This window comes from Mytilus edulis, chromosome 7 (assembly GCF_963676685.1).
Source record: "Mytilus edulis chromosome 7, xbMytEdul2.2, whole genome shotgun sequence".
Classification (NCBI taxonomy): domain Eukaryota; kingdom Metazoa; phylum Mollusca; class Bivalvia; order Mytilida; family Mytilidae; genus Mytilus; species Mytilus edulis.
This window is the reverse complement of record NC_092350.1, coordinates 11,268,581-11,288,244: the sequence shown is the minus strand read 5'-3', so window position 1 is coordinate 11,288,244 and position 19,664 is coordinate 11,268,581. Positions and strand designations below refer to the sequence as shown.

The 19,664-nt window shown below is 30.0% G+C and overlaps 1 long non-coding RNA gene across 1 annotated transcript; it reads left to right on the top strand.

The window, feature by feature from the left end:
- Positions 1-4,445: 4,445 nt before the first annotated feature.
- Positions 4,446-9,886, top strand: LOC139529929 (uncharacterized). The gene is made up of 3 exons (XR_011665919.1): positions 4,446-4,722; positions 7,868-7,947; positions 9,202-9,886. It is a non-coding gene; the product is annotated as an uncharacterized lncRNA (long non-coding RNA).
- The last annotated feature ends 9,778 nt before the right edge of the window (positions 9,887-19,664 follow it).

Sequence of the window (19,664 nt, the reverse complement as noted above, 5' to 3'; positions counted from 1 at the left end):
GAACCATGCATTGTTTTCTAAATACTATTTTTAAAATATTTATAATTATTTTTTTATAATACCATTTGTTTATATTTATTCTTATCACATGTATGAGAAGCATTGGCTGTTGTTATTTATTACATTTGTTGGGTGTGAGGACAAACGTATATTTTAACCGATATTGAACTTGTCAGATATGTCAGTGACCTGAAACCTATCTGTTAATCCTTTCTGACCACATATCCGACTTCAACATAACTTGATAATGATCGTTTCCCTCCTCTAAGGTTTTAAGTATTAAATACTTCATTGTTATTGTCCATGTTGTTAAGTGATAGGTCTTCGTGCGCCAAGTACATTTTCATTATTTTAACAGTTGATTAGCACTTGCGGAAAATTATTTAAGACTTTATCAAATTTAATTTTAGTGAGATGAATTCTCTCTCTCTCTCTCTCTCTCTCTCTCTCTCTCTCTCTCTCTCTCTCTCTCTCTCATCTTTTTGTTCTGTAACAGAAAAGACCAGTTATCCTCATGGTTAAAGACATGTTAAAAATCAAGAAAAAAACGATAATAAAAATCAAGTATTTCATCACGTCATTGCTGAGTATATATGTATGTCAAGACTTAATAGATTATTTTACATTTAAATGAAACTAAACATGTGTGTAATTTTTAAACAAAATTAGAATCGTATTCATCAAATATTGCTTGTCATAGAAACTATCAAGATTTCAAGCTTCTCTTGACGTAGCATGTGTGTAATTTTGTCTCTTATTGATAGTTATCTCATTAGCAATCATAGCACATCTTCTTATTTTTATAAAGGAAAACATTCTGATTGTTGTTGAAAGTGTCGCATTCCATGACGCTCCGCCTTGATTTTGTAGGAAACAATCGATTTTTAATTACATATAAAGACAAGTGCGAACTTTAAATTGGTTGAAGCACAACAAAATTACTTTAAAATTACGACAAATCCTTAGAAATAAAGAATGAAATCTTTGAAATGAAACACACCATGTCATAGCTGATAATTAATTTTTATGGTACAATACAGTCGCATGAACTCACCTCATTCATTGTATAATCTAAATGTGTTATTCGAAGCAATATATATACAGAAAGGAAAAAACAGAAGACAGATATATTAGAGGCAACATGCTGAAAACTATTTTCATTTTAAACGATGCTTGCAATAACATAAACTATCTAAAATGATACTTATCGCCTTTATGTAATTTTGATTGTATAATGCATATTTTAAAATTAGGTGGCACTTCTTTAAAATGGCAACTATGTAAAATTCAAAGTCAATGTTCCACGACTGAAGGTGTCAAAAACCTTCCGAGTTAAAGAGAAATATCTATACTACACATCTGCAATCAAATACCAATGACCTATGATTTGTATCTTTCCAATTTGTAGATTACCTATTTGAATTGGCTAAACTAGAAAAGTCTGTGTCGATTTTAAATTTAAGTACAATATTAGCATTACATTACATGGTTTCTTCCTTCCATCAGAAACTTGATTTTGCCCTTGAAATATGTTTTGCATCTATTTCTTTTTTAATAAAAAATGAAGAAATATATGTGATAAATCCTATGAATAGCGAAGCACCGACTAATGGACTTGTATTATCATCGGGAAATAACAAACCTCCATTACCAGCCCAGCACGCTTGAACCAATGTAAAACTTTGTACTCTTGATGAGTTTGAAAGAATTAAGACTTCTGACAAATATATTTTTCGTGTTTAAGATAAAAAAAAATATTCATTATTCGTATAAGCCTGTTTTTTTTTTGGTGAATTTCTATTACAAAATAAAAAAAAAAACACCCTTTTACACACGAAAGAATATATTGCACCATATTTCTTTGATCAGTAAGACGTCATACACACAAATCAATGAATGTGTTTGTAGATAGATGTTTTTGTGTTCTGTTCAATTGTTCCTTTTAAAATTGTTATACGATGATGACTGATGTACCCATATTCTGACTATTTTATTTATTGTGTCTGTTTAGTTAACGCATCAATGTAAATATAACGGAAAGTGATGAGACTGTCATCAAAGTGAGAGGGTTAGCTCTATACAAACAGGTATAATTCACCATTTTCTACATTTGAAAATGCCTGTTCCAAGTCAGGAATATGACAGTTCTTGTCCATTCGTTTTTGATGCGTTTTGTTATTTGATTTTGCCATGTGATTATGAACTTTCCGAATTGATTTTCCTCTAAGTTCAGTATTTTTGTGATTTTACTTTATACATATTTTAGTAAAACGGAACAATTTTCCTCCATATCTTTAGGTTTTCATCTTAAAATACAACTCATATCTATAAGATATTAGACTACAGCAGAAAGTATTTCACGTATATTTTGTATAATTTAATCAATTTTAAATGTAAAAAATCAGAACAGATTAAACGAATGTACAGATTAAACGAATGTATAACAGAATACATAAACATGGTTACAGTAGCAATGCTATTTCATTGTAGTATTGTTATATACTGTATTACCTATGCTCGAAAAATACATTATAACAACAGAAAAATGTTCTAATTAGAAAATTCTTCATGAACGAACACTGAAAAACAATAATGATTAAAATACAAAAATGTATCAGAATTACAAATTTAATGACTTTAATAACTAGATGAGTTTTTTTGTAGGTTGCTGAATTAATTTTCAATATGTAAAATAATCAAATTTACCAGGTTATGTTTTATTTGTGAACGAAAATAAAGAATGTATACAAGTACATATTGGATGATATGACTGATATAAAAGGTGAAAAGATTGACAAACGGTTTAGATCTAGAATATGATTTTTTTACAAGCTGGTTATTTTACATTATTGATTTCATTCAATAATTCTGAAAAAAGCTAATCTAAGTGTCGCAAACAAAGAACTTGTTCGATACAATTCTGTATAAATCTGAATATAGACAAACTGTTTGCATTTCTATATAAAAAAAAGTATACGAAAACATTAAAATCTATTTTAATTTTTATGAAGAGGTAAAATAGAATATCAATACTGAAGTTTTAGAGTTGATTGTTTTTCTATGACAATAAATGTAACCACCAAAACAATCTTTGATAACTAATGCTAATATTGTGGAATATAGTTAACCACTTATATTGGTTATATACTGATCAATTATTTATATTATTGACTCTTTTTTCATCAGGCAAACAAAAAACAAAATCAAACTTGCACTTTCATGACACAAAAACATCCATATATATTTCTTTAAGGACTGTATTGAAGTACTATTTTAGAATAATTAAAGTAAATAAATTATCCCCATATTGAAATGCTACTTTGATTTCACATTCGAACTTTTGAGTAATGTTCTTTTATATACTATTATATGATTTGAATTATGCGCATAGTTGAATGCACCTTGACAATTAGTTATTAAAGTCTACATCATTCGGGCTTGGGCTTAACGCTAGTAAAATAAAGATGTGTTTCGGACGGACGTATTTTTCTACATGTCCTACGATATATTAGTACTACACAACTTGAACACTTATAAAGATACTATTTCTACATACAATGATAAAATAGAACCTCAGATATACAGTACGCTATGTCTATCCAAATATATGTGTCTTGTGTTTTATAGTGCGATGCGTTCACATTGTATCTCATTATTCTCAACAATACATACGTAAATATACTGAAGCGACAAATGTATATATAACTTAGGCAGTTTAAGAACTTAATCATACAATTTGACACATTCTAATCACAACATAAGTATGCCTGATTTTTAATGTAACCAGCATCATTCTTTATTTAATCACCAATTTATACGTGAGTAAATGCCTGTACCAAGTCGGGAGTAAGACAGTTGTTATCCATTTGTTTGATGTGTGTTAGTTTTGCCATTTGATAACGGACTTTCCGTTCTGAATTTTCATCGAAGTTCGGTATTTTTAGTTATTTTACTATCAAATAAATGTTTTACCTGACATTAAACTGTAAAACCAGAAGCGACACGCAAATAACTAGACAATCATATATATATTATGTTTGCTCAATTTTACATAATGATTTCCAATCTTAGTTTTCGTACAATTTAAACTAAGAATGTCAAAACAATTTCGACATACTTTGCCATTTAAAACAAATAAATATTACTTAATCATGTGAATGTAGGTAAACTACCTTCCATTTATTAAAACAAATACTGTTTGAAAGAAAATGTCTTTTTTTTTTTTTTTTTTTTTTACTTTTTTTTTTTTTAATAAAATAGATCCTTTATTGCATAATTTTCTGCTGTTTACAACTTACTCGACTCACAGCATTCAGTCGGGTATCCCTGTAAATTAGTTACTGTTTAACCAGGGAGATTATACAGTAAAATTGTTATATATCCAATATGATTAGTTATACAGTAATAATATATAATTACATTGATTTTGACAATTTGTTTTTTTTACAGTTTCCTCATATTACGTAATTACGGAATTTGTACTATCTATTGTCTGATATTGTTTATAAGTTTGCATTTCTCCTGTAAATACTCCTGATTACCTAGTAGGGGTGTTCCTTAGATAGGAAGCTCATACAAGAAAGAAAGAAGTTAATCGTTGACCTTAACCTTGATCTAAACAAGTTCACGTGAAAGTTGAGATGATCGGATGATTAAAGAATGCCACGTGTATAAATTTGATGATGAGCAGGAGGTTCTCATCTAATTTAAGTGTCTCTAATGGTGAGTTTTTGAAATATTTCCAATTGTTTTATTTATCATAATTTTATAGAAAGCATCATGATTTATTCTATAATGTCAAGGAATTTCTTGTCTGACATTAGATAGTACAGTGTTAATGTTCACTAAGCATGCTGACTTTTTGTACAGGTAAACATTGATCATTTGTCATATGTAAACATTCACATGAAACTTGTTTACATTTCCTATGAGTCATCCATGATATGTATAATGATATTAAATATAAATACATTTATGATATAAACATGGTTATTATATATTTTTATAAACATCACTCAAAAACCTACTTGATTTTTTATCAAGAACTTTCATACTATCAAAGTATTGTTGAAATTCTAGCTTAAAAATTCTGTAGACATCAACATTTTTTTGTTTATATTCTGATGCATATGTAGATTTATGAATAGAGAACATTAATACAGTCAGAAATAGATTGATGTCACAGTAGTTTTTATCATATATTTTATACCCAAGTATTAGATTTTTGAAAGTGATTATATGTGTCCCCATTTTTATTTTGTCAAGTAGTAATTTGACCTTTTTCCAAAACATTTGAAAGTATTGGCATGTGATGAAAAAGTGTTCATAGTTTTCTAATTGGTTGCAAATATGGCACTGGTCATCGCTTTTCAGTTGCCAGATGTACAATAGCTGTTTACAAGGAAGGATATAGTGAAGTAGCTTCCACCGGAATATTTTTAATTTGTTAACTTGTAAACTGTAGAATATGAAGTTAAGCATTTTATATAGATAGCTTGACGATTCTAATTTAAATTGTGTTTTCCATTTTAGAAAGCCAATTGGTGTTTCTTCCTCTACATTACTTGAATTGATGCTTTTATATATTTCTTTTGATGGGAGGTTTTCAATGCAGATCAATTTTGTGTTGTTTTGTGTTTATAAGTATAGTTTTTTATCTGTTTTAACTTGAGTATGGCACGATTTATCTGATTTCATTTCTATTTGCCATTTTTTTGGTATTGCATTTTTGATTCTTGATAGTTCTGATATCCAATTTGATTTAATTGTCAGTTTATCTAGTACAATTTTTTGTGAGATATTTCCTTCTTTGTCGATTATATCATTAATAAATAGTATCCCATTTGTTATCCAATTTGAAAATATTAAGCATTTGTTTTGAAATTTTATATGCTTATTGCCCCAGATATATTGTTGTCTTATATTAATAAAAGTTGTATCGTTGGTTTTGTTTGAGATATTTTTTATTTTAAACCAACTTTTAATTATTTCTAAGTAAAAAAGGGGAAGTGTTTTACTAAGGTTTGGGAATGCTTTTATGTTACCTGGATTCATGTTGAATAAGGAAAAGTTTTCTCCAAATATATTAAAAAAGAAGAGGGGAATAACTTTCCAGTTTGCAAAGTGTGTGGATGTTAATCGTTTGACCCAGGATAATTGTATAGCTGATAGGAAATTGTCAATATTAATCATTTTTAGGCCTCCTTCCAAATAATCTTTACATAAATATATCCGTTTAACTTTTTCTTTTTTATTGCCCCAAATGAAGTTGTAAATCAGTTTTTTGAATTCATTCAAAAAATTTTGGATATAGTTGTAACAGATGCCAAGAAAGTTAAATTTGGTAGGATAAGAGATTTAATTACTGTTATTCTACCTATCATTGTAAGATTTCTTCTGTTCCAGCTATTGATTGCATCTTGAGACTTTCTTAAAATCTTTTCTGTATTTAATCTGTCACATTCATCTTTGTTAAGTCCAAAATATACCCCTAGACTTTTAATAGGTTCTGTATTCCAGTTTATATTTTCATATTTATCTTTGCAGCTTTTCAATTGGCCTAACCATATGCCCTCTGTTTTAGATCGGTTAAGTTTAAGACCTGATAGTGTTCCAAATATTTCAATCAAGTTTAAAGCATAGCTTATTTCCTGCTTACATTTTAAAAAGAGAGTAGTATCATCTGCTAGTTGTGAAATTTTCAGACTATGTGTTTTAGAGTCTAGTTTAATTTGAAATCCCTTAATACCAGTATCTTGTCTTATTCTACATGCGAGAATTTCTACTGCTATTGTGAAAATTAGAGAACTGCATGGACACCCTTGTCGTATCCCGCGAGATACATTATAGGTTTCTGAAATCCAACCATTATTTAGCATACAGCCTTTAATATTTTTATATAATGTTTTAACCCATTTAATAAATGAGTTTGGGAGACCAAATTTTATAAGGGCTTCATACATAAAGTCCCATTCTAATGAATCAAAAGCTTTTGAAAAAACAATAAAAAGTAATGCACCATCAATATGAAAGGTTTCAGCATAATCTATAATGTCTTGGATTTGGCGTATATTAAAACCAATATATCTATTTTTGATATAACCATTTTGATCGCCATGAATTATTTTTAACAGTATTGGCTTTAAACGTTGAGCTATTGCATATGCAATGAGTTTAGTATCTACATTTAATAGTGTAATTGGTCTATAGTTATCCAGTGACAAAGGATCTTTTTTTTTGTAAATTAAGGATATTATACCTATTTTTTGTATGGTTGTTAGTTCTCCTTCTTCATAGCATTTGTTAAAAACTTCAACAGTAAATTCTTTTAAATTACTCCAGAAAGTGCGATAAAATTCTACACTTAGCCCATCTATTCCTGGAGATTTATTTAATTTCATTTTAAATATTGCCTTAGTGCATTCTTCTACTGTTAAGGGGCCCCCCAAGGATTCACTCTCTATTTCAGATAGTTTGTGAACAATGTTGGTTTCATTTATATAATTTTTTATATCTTTTAAATTGGGAGAAGTGCTTTTATATAGATTTTCATAGTATGATCTTTCTATGTTAAGAATTTCTGAGTGTTCTGTAACTATTTTACCATCTTTATTTTTAAGCGCTGTGATACTCTTTTTGGTTTGTCTTGATTTTTCAAGGCCCAGGAAGAATTTAGTGTTTTTCTCTCCTTCTTCTAACCATTGTACTCGGGATCTTATTTGTGCACCTTTAACTTTATTTAAATATAAGTTTTCAAGTTTTTCTTCAATGGTTTTAATTTCTTTTTCAATGGTTGGGCTTACATTTGTTTTTTCATTTAATTTTCTTAATTTTATTTCTAAATTTTTTATATCATTTTTATTTTCAGATGACCTTTGTTTGCAGTAAGTAAGAGTTGCGGTTCTTACCTCTGACTTAAACATATCCCACAGTGTTTTCAAATTTTTGGTGAGTATTTGTTTTTTATAGTTTTCGATTAATTTATTTATGAGATCAATATAATTTTGCTCTTTAAGTATACTATTATTTATTTTAAAGAATCCCCTGCCTCTTTCTTCCGAATTTTGTCTTACTTGTAAAGAAATGGCTTGGTGATCAGTATATGAGATCATTGCAGGTCGAATATCTGCTTTCATAACATGCGGTCTTATATCGGGACTTATTAAAAAGAAGTCAATTCTACTGGCTATTTTTGTATCATTTTTTCTTCTCCATGTGAATTGACTTGTACTTGGATGAAGTTCTCTCCATATATCTGTTAAATTATTTTTTTTTATTAATTTTTTTAAACTATTCACTGGTTTGTAGTTTCGTGAGATATTATTAGTTTTTTTATCATTAATTGATAGGGTTTCGTTCATGTCACCTCCAAGTATAAGAATACCCAAGCGATTGTTTTCAATTATATTTTGAACCTTTTTGAAAAATTTGTTTCTGTTTTTGTGTTGATTTAGAGCATATACATTAATTAAAGTAAAGATGTTTTCATTTATTTCTATGTTTATCAAAATTATTCTGCCTTCAGTATCTTTTATCTCATTTATTGTCTTACATTTTAAATTATTTTTCACATAGATTGATACCCCTTTTGATTGTGTGTTACCATAGCTATGAAACATTTTGCCATCAAACTCATTATTTATTGTTTTTTCATTTTTTTCTATAAAATGTGACTCTTGCATGAAAAGAATGTTACATTTTTGATTTTTTGTCCATAATTGTAATCTTTCTCTTTTCTGTTTTTGGCCTAAACCTTGACAGTTTAGTGATATAATATGTAGATTTTCACCCATTGTTAAATTTTGAGTTTAAATGTTTTGTTGACATAAATGCAAAAAGAAGATATACATGTACTTGTTTCATCTCATATTTACAGCATATTTTCATTAGTTGTTTGATTTTATGATTACTATAAAAACAATGGTACACAGTTATGTGTGAGATAAGTGCATATAATAAATAAAATGTAAACACAAACTTGACAGTGTACATAAATGTACATAAAACATAACACAAATAAATATAAGCATGCATGCATGTAGTTGAACATATAATTTTATTTACTTGTTCAATATATACTTTAGATTTTTCTGTTGCTACTTCAACATATTTTGAGACTATACACATGTTATATATACACTGAAAAAACAGATACATTTTATTCATATCATGTGTTTTAATTTCATGGTTATTTATTTTTAGGTCTGATGTTTTGGCAGAAGTATGAAATTGTTGGACCATGTACATGGTGTGGGAATTTACAATCAGTTTAGAAGCAATCAGAATGATTATATTTAGCAAAATCAGTACTTGTGTATTTCTATGGAGGAACATATTTGCTGATAATATGGGACTTGCAAAGGATGGACAGATGGATTTTATCATGTGGATTAAAATTGACGTTTGAAGTATTCCTAATGTATGGATTGAATAAGATATCCAAATCTTTTTAATGTGAAATGGAAAAGGACGAAGTATGAATTCATATATGTGAATTAAAACTGATGGATAATTTGTTATAGAGCAAGCATTTATCATGGAGAGTTTATAGCTATTAACTATAAAAATCAACAGAAAAAGTGATTTTAGACTTATGTGATTTATTGAATCGATATTTATCAAAGATATTTTCTTTATGAACTTTAATTTTGTTGGATTTCTCTTATTTATTTTATCTTTATTTCTACTTCGAGCAGCTAGTGTTTTCCTTATAAACAGTTGAAGTATACGTATAATTATTGTGTTTATTTCATTTATCATGTTTATATGATTATTTATTATGTTTATACGAGTAAAAGGCATCATAATAAATTTTATTATCAATACAGCTTTCCGTATATATTTATTTATACCTGCAAATATTATTTTTGTGGTAGTTTCATCACAACTTGACTTGTTACAATTTGTCATTTGATGAATAGCATATTCAGAATAGAGATATTTATATCTTGATTTTGTGATATTCAGCAATGGGGTCGAAAGAAAATGTCAACGAATATTTTGCATATTTCCGAAACAGTCAAATGTTGAAAACAGAAATACCAAAACATGTAATGTATTTTAAAAATTCGTTTGCAGAGTTCGTAGTTTGATAATCCAAAAGAACCATTGCTTGGTATTGACATTGCGGTACATTTTATAAATAAATTCCATAATGTCAAAAATAATTAGATATAATGACTCAAAGACAACCGACAAACACATTTTACAATACTTCGAAAACTAAAATTAAAAGAGAAGAACTGGAGTATTTAAATCGAAATGTTTAAAACAAAAATGACCAAAAAAACCCGGAGGTACCAAAAAGTATAATCGATGTTAAGAGAAAATGACAACGCCATAGAAAAACGACGATAAGACAGTCTACAAAACACTAGTATAGTAAAAACTAATGAATGAGCAATAATGACAACAGATGTATGCCGCTGTTCAAAAGTCATAAATCGATTGGGAGAAAACAAATCCGCGTTACAAACTAACACTGAGGGAAACACATCACCTGTAAGAGGAAAACAAAGGAGCAACATAATCACTGACGTGCAACAAAAAACAAACCCCAACATACATAGAAACGAACTGTTTGATAACAACTGTTATAGGCCTTGGTACAGGTCAAAACAAATGGTGGGTCGGAGAGAACGGCCTCGACTAGCTCGTGCCCATTCTTCAACATAAAAGTACATCAAATTAAATATAAATAACCGAATGTAAAACTAACTATACACAATAATTAAAGTTTGTATGTAAATTATAAAGACATGACATGTATAAATTAAGTAAGCTCTATTTTAAATTGAAACTTCAAATGAATATATAAAAAAATCATAAATTATATAATAGGCTATAAAAAGTAAAAATAACAATTTTTTTTCCATTTTCATATTACAATATCGGTTATTTGTTCATGTATGATCAACAAACCGTCTTGGTTACTTTAAATAGTTATAAAAACATATCTTCAAAGTATATTTACATTATTGTTCTAAAAATACGTTTCGCAGTTTTGCATAACAATTCGTTTATGCTAAAAAAAAACAGTTTCAATTGTTATCAATACTGCATTTTTAATTATTCAAAACAGAGGAAAGAACTAGTTTATTTATATAAATATGACAAGGAAATACAACCGTGCAAACATTAATTTTGTATAACTTATGACAATGTCGTAAAAAATAGTCATGATTTACAATATTTTGATAATGAATTGATCAATTGTTTGTATAAAACCTTCCTTTATTCAGGAAGCAATCTTGCATTTTAGTTCATTCTACAAGATTTGCAATTATTATACTTTTTTTAAAAGTACGCAACAATTTTTGAATGTACCATTTTGTTTGCTTTGTTAAATAAAGGCAACAGTAGTATACCACTGTTCAAAACTCAACAATCCATGGACAAAAAACAAAATCAGGGTTACAAACTAAAACTGAGGGAAACGCATTAAATATAGGAGGAGAACAACGACACAACATTAAAATATAACACACACAGAAACGGACTAAGCATTAGACAAAATCCTATGAGAATAACAAATATAACATCAAAATCAAATACATGAATTTGGGATAGATAAGTACCGTGACACGTCTTATAGTAATGTGAATTCACTCTCAAAATAAGAGAAAACAAACGACAAAACGGAATCATAACGTTAATATAACAATGGCCGTATTCCTGACTTGGTACAGGACATTTTAAAGGAAACAATGGTGGGTTGAACCTGGTTTTGTGGCATGCCAAACCTCGCACTTTAATGGCATGTTAAATATAACATTAAAATGACAACATAATATTACAGGACTACATTTAAAATTGTTATCTTTTTTTATAGTGATAAGTTATTTGTTTTCATACTGATTATGATTATATCAATTTTTTTTACCATTCTTCTAATATTTTACATTTTTACGTATTAAGTCTGTCTGTTTTGGCCATTGTTATATTATTGTTCGTTTCTGTGTGTGTTACATTTTAACGTTGCGTCGTTTGTTTTCTCTTATTTTTGTAATTTCACATTGCGATAAGACGTGTCACGGTACTTATCTATCCCAAATTATTGTATTTGGTTTTGATGTTATATTTGTTATTCTCGTGGGATTTTGTCTGATGTTTGGTACGTTTATGTGTGTGTTACATTTTAGTGTTGTGTCGTTGTTCTCTTATATTTAATGCGTTTCCCTCGGTTTTCGTTTGTTACCCCGATTTTGTTTTTTGTCCATAGATTTATGAGTTTTGAACAGCGGTATACTTCTGTTGCCTTTATTGCTCTTACCTTGTTTTCAATATAATGGAATTCTTGGCGAGTTTATATATGATACTTGTTTTTTTCATTCGTTTGATATGTTTCAGCTTTTTATTTTGCCATTTGATAAAGGTCTTTCCGTTTGGATTTTTTCCTTGTAGTTCGGTATTCTTTTAGCCTATTCTCTAACCTCTGATGATACATGAAAAGTTTGAATTTTGGAATTTTTTTGGTTTAAATGCGCCTTAACTACGCATTCGATTAGAAATTTTAAATCTACATTTTTTACTTTCAAAATCTAGATAAACATCCTGTAACTCATTCCAAATTTGTGATGTATGCGATGTGTGAGTCTTTATCTTGTACTACAGAGGCTAACATCGTGACAATAGCAGTAACATAATTTGGAGAAAAAACAAATCTTATTTCCTAGACATAACTATGTACTTCATTATTACGTGATAACTTATATATTTTGTTATTCGATAACTTTTGACCATGGAAAATTATTTTCTTGTACAGAACCAGAAACGTAAAACGATTTTAAATTGCAAATGAGAAAGAGTGAGTTCTACCAGTCTTTCTCAATCCGTGTTAGATGAACAAATTAATATTACTACTAGCATTCAGTACACGTTAATATCGAATTCTAGACAATCACAGGTTTGTCATTGAGATCATTCGAATAATTGTACATTAAAATTATTAGTACATAGTGTGCTAGTTACCTAATATGACATATTCGGGGTCAGTAAATTCTATATGGGGTGAGAGGGAGCTCGATCCCAATTCGCATTGCTATAGGACGTGTTACGGTACCTGTCTTTCCCAATTTCATGTATTTAGTTTTGATGTTATATTTGTAGTTCTCATCGGATTTTGTCAAATGTCTTGACGTCTTTTCGGTTATATTCATGTGTTTTGTTAAAGAAAATTGATCACCACCTTCATTTATTAGATTTGATTTGGTTCAACGTAATTTGTACGATGTATTACGGTTGCAGTTTGATTCTGAGTTAACCGGACATGGAATATAGGTAATTGTCTAATTGCTATCTCAGTATTGCAATTTTCATTGTTATTAAATGTAATTTAAGTATTTAGTACAAATATAATACTAAATCAATCCTAATTATATCTTATTTTTGCCAGAAAGTTTTATTCATTCAAATGTGACGTCATTTTTCATTTTTGATGTGCTGTTTTACAAAATTCAAATGTGACGTCATTTTTTGTCATTTTGAACAATTTCAAATGTGACGTCACTTTGCGTTGATACCTTAACTAATTGGGGTGTGTCTCTTTTTTGTGTTGGATTGTGTTGGATTTTGTCGGGTTATGTAATGTATTCGGTTGTTTTCTGTAATACGTTAAAACTTCAGTTTTATCATGTATATCTTTTATATAGTCATTTTATAAAATTTACTGTTTGCAAAAGTATAAATTATTCTGAATAATAGGGATGTTCTGGTACCTAACAGAAAACCCTGGCCGTTTTTGGCACATCTTTTTTGAACTTTTGGTCCTCGATGCTGTTCAACTTGTTTTGGCTTTCAAACCTTCGTATCTGGGCGTCACTAGTAAGTGACTTGTGTGGACAAAACGCACTTCTGGCTTATCAACTTTTAAACCTGGTGCCTTTTGTTAGCTATTATTATTTGTGTGTTTCTTTGTCGATTGTGTTCTCCTATTTATTTGTATTGAAGTCCTGTAATGTTTTGTTGTCATTTTAATGTTATATTTAACATGGCCATAAAAGAGGGAGGTTTGGCATGCCACAAAACTAGGCTCCACCCACCATTTCTTTCTTTTAAAAATGTCCTGTACCATGTCAGGAATATGGTCATTGTTATATTATAGTTCGTTTCTGTGTGTGCTACATTTTAAAGTTGTGTTTCTTTTGTGTCGTTTGCTTGCTCTTATATTTGAGTGTGAATTCACATTATAATAAGACGTGTCACGGTACTTTTCTATGTATTTAGATTTGATTTAATATTTTTTATTCTGATCGGATTTTGTATAATGCTTAGTTCGTTTTTGTGTGTGTTACATTTAATGTTGTGTCGTTATATTCTTGTATTTAATGCGTTTCCCTCGGTTTTGGTTTGTGACCCGGATTTTTTTTCATCGATTTATGAGTGTTTAACATCGGTATACTACTGTTGCCTTTATTTATATCATATTAGGTCACTAGCACACTATGTAACGAATTTATCTTACCGACTATCTTTATTTGTTGAATTCAGACTAGATTTGTCTCATTTGCTATCGTTACACATCTTCATATTTCTATATTAAAGTGTTCAAGTGTTCAATCTTAATAACCTGTTTTGAATGGTTTGCAATGAAAACAAATCTAATGTTAACAATAACTATTTATTATCAAAAACCTTGATACAACAGAACTTTCGATACTTTTAAATAATCAAACAATGCCAAAGTCGTAACTCCACTACCAACCGTTTATTGAAATAAGCACAGCCTCCCTACTAACTTATATGGAATATACGGGGTCTCCACGCGGACGCTTATAACCAATCATATTCCTAGAAATGTATAAAAGGTAAGATAATTTGTATTACTACGACTTCGTTTTATATCTTAAGCTTGTCCATGATTTAACTTTCAGGACATTAAACTCTCGGTGTGATTCTCTAATTTTAGGGATTCCATTTTGAATTTATATGTTACATAAAGGCAACAGTAGTATACCGCTGTTCAAACTCATAAATCCATGGACAAAAAACAAAATCGGGGTAACAAACTAAAACTGAGGGAAACGCATTAAATATAAGAGGAGAACAACGACACAACACTACAATGTAATACACACAGAAACGGACCAAGCATCAGACAAAATCCCACGAGAAAAACAAATATAACATCAAAACCAAATACATGAATTTGGGATAGACAAGTACCGTGACACGTCTTATCGCAATGTGAATTTACACTCAAAATTAAGAAAAAAACAAACGACGCAACGTTAAAATGTAACTCACACAGAAACAAACTATAATATAACAATGGCCATGTTCCTGACTTGGTACAGGACATTTTTAAAGAAAACAATGGCGGGTTGAACCTAGTTTTGTGGCAAGCCAAACCTCCCCTTTTATAGCCATGTGAAATATAACAATAAATAACAACTCAACACCACAGGACTACAGTATAAATAAATTGGAGAATACAATTGACAAAGAAACACACGAACAACAGCCGACAAAAGGCAACAAAAGGCAACAAGTTGAAAATTTTAATACGTCAGAAGTGCATTTTATCCACACAAGATCCACCAGTGACGCCCAGATACAAACGTTTGAAAGCTGAAACAAGCACAAAGTCGAACAGCATCGAGGACCAAAAGATAAAAAAAAGTTGTGCCAAAACGGCCAGGGTTTTACAAAGGAATTACAATGTATTGACATTATTTTTATTATGTAATGAGCATGTTATTGTTTACGAGGGTCAGTTTTTAGATTTGTTGTTCTCTGTTTCTTACGTTTAAAAACTCATTTGAACTTTTTGTCACTCATGGCACATCGTCCTGTTTTTTTTCTTCAATGGGTGTGAATTAAACATTTTTTCTTTAATCTTATCAGTTCGAGAACGCCAAGTTCGTAAAATGATCAAATTTTTTGCTTGGGTGTTTTTATTTGCTACAGTTATTTACATAAAAAAGACCAAACATGGCATGTGAATAAAAATTGTGATCGTAAAAAAAATGTATTTTTGATGGCATCGACTTTTGTATGCCTTAAAGTTCAGTAACTGCGCATGCTAAAATGATATCATAACTTTGATTGTTTTAATGTTATGGTGTTATTCTTCGTATTAATCCGATGAAACAACCAATGACGACTTCACTTTGTACGCTAAAGAGTTTTATCTTGACGAATTGACATTATATAAATATAATAATAATGATGAACACTACCCTTTCCTGAATCTTGATATCTATATTTTAAACGGAAGGTTAATACTAAACTTTATGATGAAAGAAATGATTTCTCACGTCCGATTGTTAATTATCCATTTGTAGATGGTGACGTTTCCTTGTCACCATCTTATGGTGCTGATAAATCTCAACTTGTTTGATTCGCTCGTGTATGTAACAACGTATTTGATTTCAACGAAAGAACGTTGTGTATTACGGAAAAGTTACTACACCAGGGTTTTCGATATCACAAACTTGTCAAAACATCTACTTAATTTTATCATCGGTACAAGAACATCATTCGTAAACATAAATCAACATGCAGGCATCGTATACGTTCAATAATTTCAAATACAATATTTTATGGTAATATTCTTTACAAAGCACTTAAATGTCGGAATTCCACTCCAAAGCTAAACAAACCTTTAAACAGACTTATTTTGTTTTTTGTCCATGGATTTACGAGTTTTGAACAGCGGTATACTACTGTTGCCTTTATTTATTCGGAAAGGATATAATTGCGATACCGTTGTCAAGTCATTAAAAATTGCATATTTTGGGACTAATATTAAGTCACTCGTAGGGTCTTTGCATCGGAAATTTAACACATTTATTCTAAAACCAGTTATAATCTATTCTTAAATCGGACTCGGATGTCTTTTTATATGTTTCTTTATTCTACATTGGCTAGAGGTAGAGAGGGAAGGTTGAGATCTCACAAAACATATTTAATCCCACCGCACTTTTCCGGCTGTCCCAAGTCAAGAGTCTCTGGTCTTTGTTAGTTTTGTATGGTTTTTTTTCATTCAAGTTCATTAATGATTTGGGAGTTTAGTGTGACGCCCAATTTTGTAACTAGTACACAATTTTAATTAGGGGCCAGCTGAGGACCACCTCCAGATGTAGAATTTTCTCGCTGCGTTAAAGACCCATTGGTGGCTATCGGCTATTGTCTGTTGTTGTCTGCTCTTTGGTCGGGTAGTTGTTTCTTTGGCATATTCCCCATTTCCATTCTCAATTTCATTTCAATCTGATTTTTATAGATTTTTCTTATGTTGTGCTGTGACACATCTGGTGAAGTGTTTGCTATCCGTCATATATGTTTTTTTTTTCTTAAATCGGAACATTGGCTCGCTTCTTCTGATTGTTCCTGTAGGGGCATGAATAGCAACGGTATGCATGTTTCTAAAAGTTGAAGACCATATGAATACCTTGAATTATTAAACATCAACGTCATTTGCCCAGGTTGTTTTTATTTATTAGCTCTCTATTTTTTTTTATAAGTTTTGGTTTACTTTGGTCGCAGATATCAGTGAAGAGACATTAATCGAAGAATTGGTCATCTGGCGAAGAATAAATGATGTTCTTTATGTTATTTGACTCTGTTTTAAGTTGTCATAACACATCTCCTTTTCTGATATCAAGTGTTGATTATTTATTTTTTCGAAGCTACAATGTATCAGTGTAAAGTAGATGATGAGGAGGAGGAGGGACATAAAAGTTGTTGTCAAATCGTTCCGTTGGCTAATAACGTTAGATTTTGTCAAAAAATGGTCTTGAACTATCTCTCTATGAATTAACTTTGAAGAGTTAGCATACTTGTTTAAGTTTAAAAACAACTTAAAGATATATAAATTACTAAAACACAACTGATAATTTGCATAAAAGTGTATGTACGTCAATATTGAAAGACCGGGCTTGTGTTGTAAATCACCGTTTTTTATGGTTTTTTATAAAAGAATTATTGCATACTTTAGTATGTGCCAGTAATCTATTGTTCATTGATTTTTCACGTCAATTCATTAAATTCAGAACACTATTGTGGTTACACTTTTGTATAACTATACTTTTATTAAATCGTTTCGAAATAAAGCGTATTGAATACCTTTTAAAACTAGTGACTGGACTGTATTTAAAACAACTGATTATGTTTAATCTTGCAGGAAAATTTGAGTAAATTGGTCAACAGTGCAAGTTACACACAAGGAAGCTATTAAACCAAGAGTTCGAAATGATGAAGTTGAAATCATTCCTTCGTAAATTTTACGGACGCCATCACGAGTTGGTTGACCGTTATGGAATAACCGTTTCACAAATGATATCGGATATGTTCCGTATGTCGTAACTACAATCCCCTTCCCTTTCATGAATGTGACCTACCGAATTAGACTATTTACCGGATTTGTAATCACATAAGCAACACGACGGGTGCCACATGTGGAGCAGGATCTGCTTACCCTTCCGGAGCACCTGAGATCACCCCTAGTTTTTGGTGGGGTTCGTGTTGTTTATTCTTTAGTTTTCTATGTTGTGTCATGTGTACTATAGTTTTTCTGTTTGTCTTTTTCATTTTTGGCCATGGCATTGTCAGTTTGTTTTAGATTTATGAGTTTGACTGTCCCTTTGGTATCTTTCTTCCCTCTTTGACATGTATGCATTAAGAAACGGTATGATTTTCAAATATGCGATAATTGTGATTTTTTATAAACCTCATCTACATAGAAAGTTGTTTCATTGGCACTTAAACCACATATTCCTATATCTATGGATATTATTTGTTCTTACGTTTATGTTTAATGACAAGCGAAACATCAATCTAATATACTACATGGCATGTGTTACTCAATGTAGTGGAATTTATTTTCAATATCAAAACCATTGTTGTCCATCCTATATTCCCAGAGCAGATACAATAGCCACATTAATGGACTTTCACTATCATCAGCGAACAACACACACTGTGCTAATTAATTTTTATGAATGGAAATAGATTAATATTTGTCACATATTTAACACTGATGAACGAAGTTGTTAATGGTTTATGACAGAAACTATCTTTTGGTTATTACTTTAACATGTTGTATTGATAAAATGGCCAGGCTCTGAACTCTTTGATATAAATAAAATGCTTTTGACAGATATATCAATATTTTTCTAATTTTAGTATTGTCTCTACAATGTATAAAACGCAGCTAATGAGATCATAAGGTTAAGTTTCCCTTAATTCCGTTTATTTTTGCAGGTTGCTATTTTCTCTCTTTCCTTGTCAATATTATATTCTACAAAAGTTTAAATGTATCTAAGTAATGAAATGATGCAGTTTCCTTACCATGTGAAATATCCCTAACAACGGCTGTCGAGTGCGTTCCTTTTCGTCTTTTCGTTTAGATAGGACGTTTGTAAATATCGCATGGAGTGAGAGCTATCATGAGGGTCCGGTTTGGGTTAAATGAATACAGAATAAATGGGAAACAAATGCAGAATGAATTTTAAGCTTAAGAAAAAAAAAAGAATACTAAAAAATAAGAAATAAATATCAAGTAGATCGAAAACTAGGGTTAATAAAATATATTAGAGAAAAGAGAATAAAGGATTGCTGTATCATAAAAATCCGAATAAAAGGAGGTGCAAAAATGAAAAGAGTAAAATGTTTAAAACCAATTGTTCAGAGATTAATTGAAGGTATAGCCACATTAATTTTCTAAA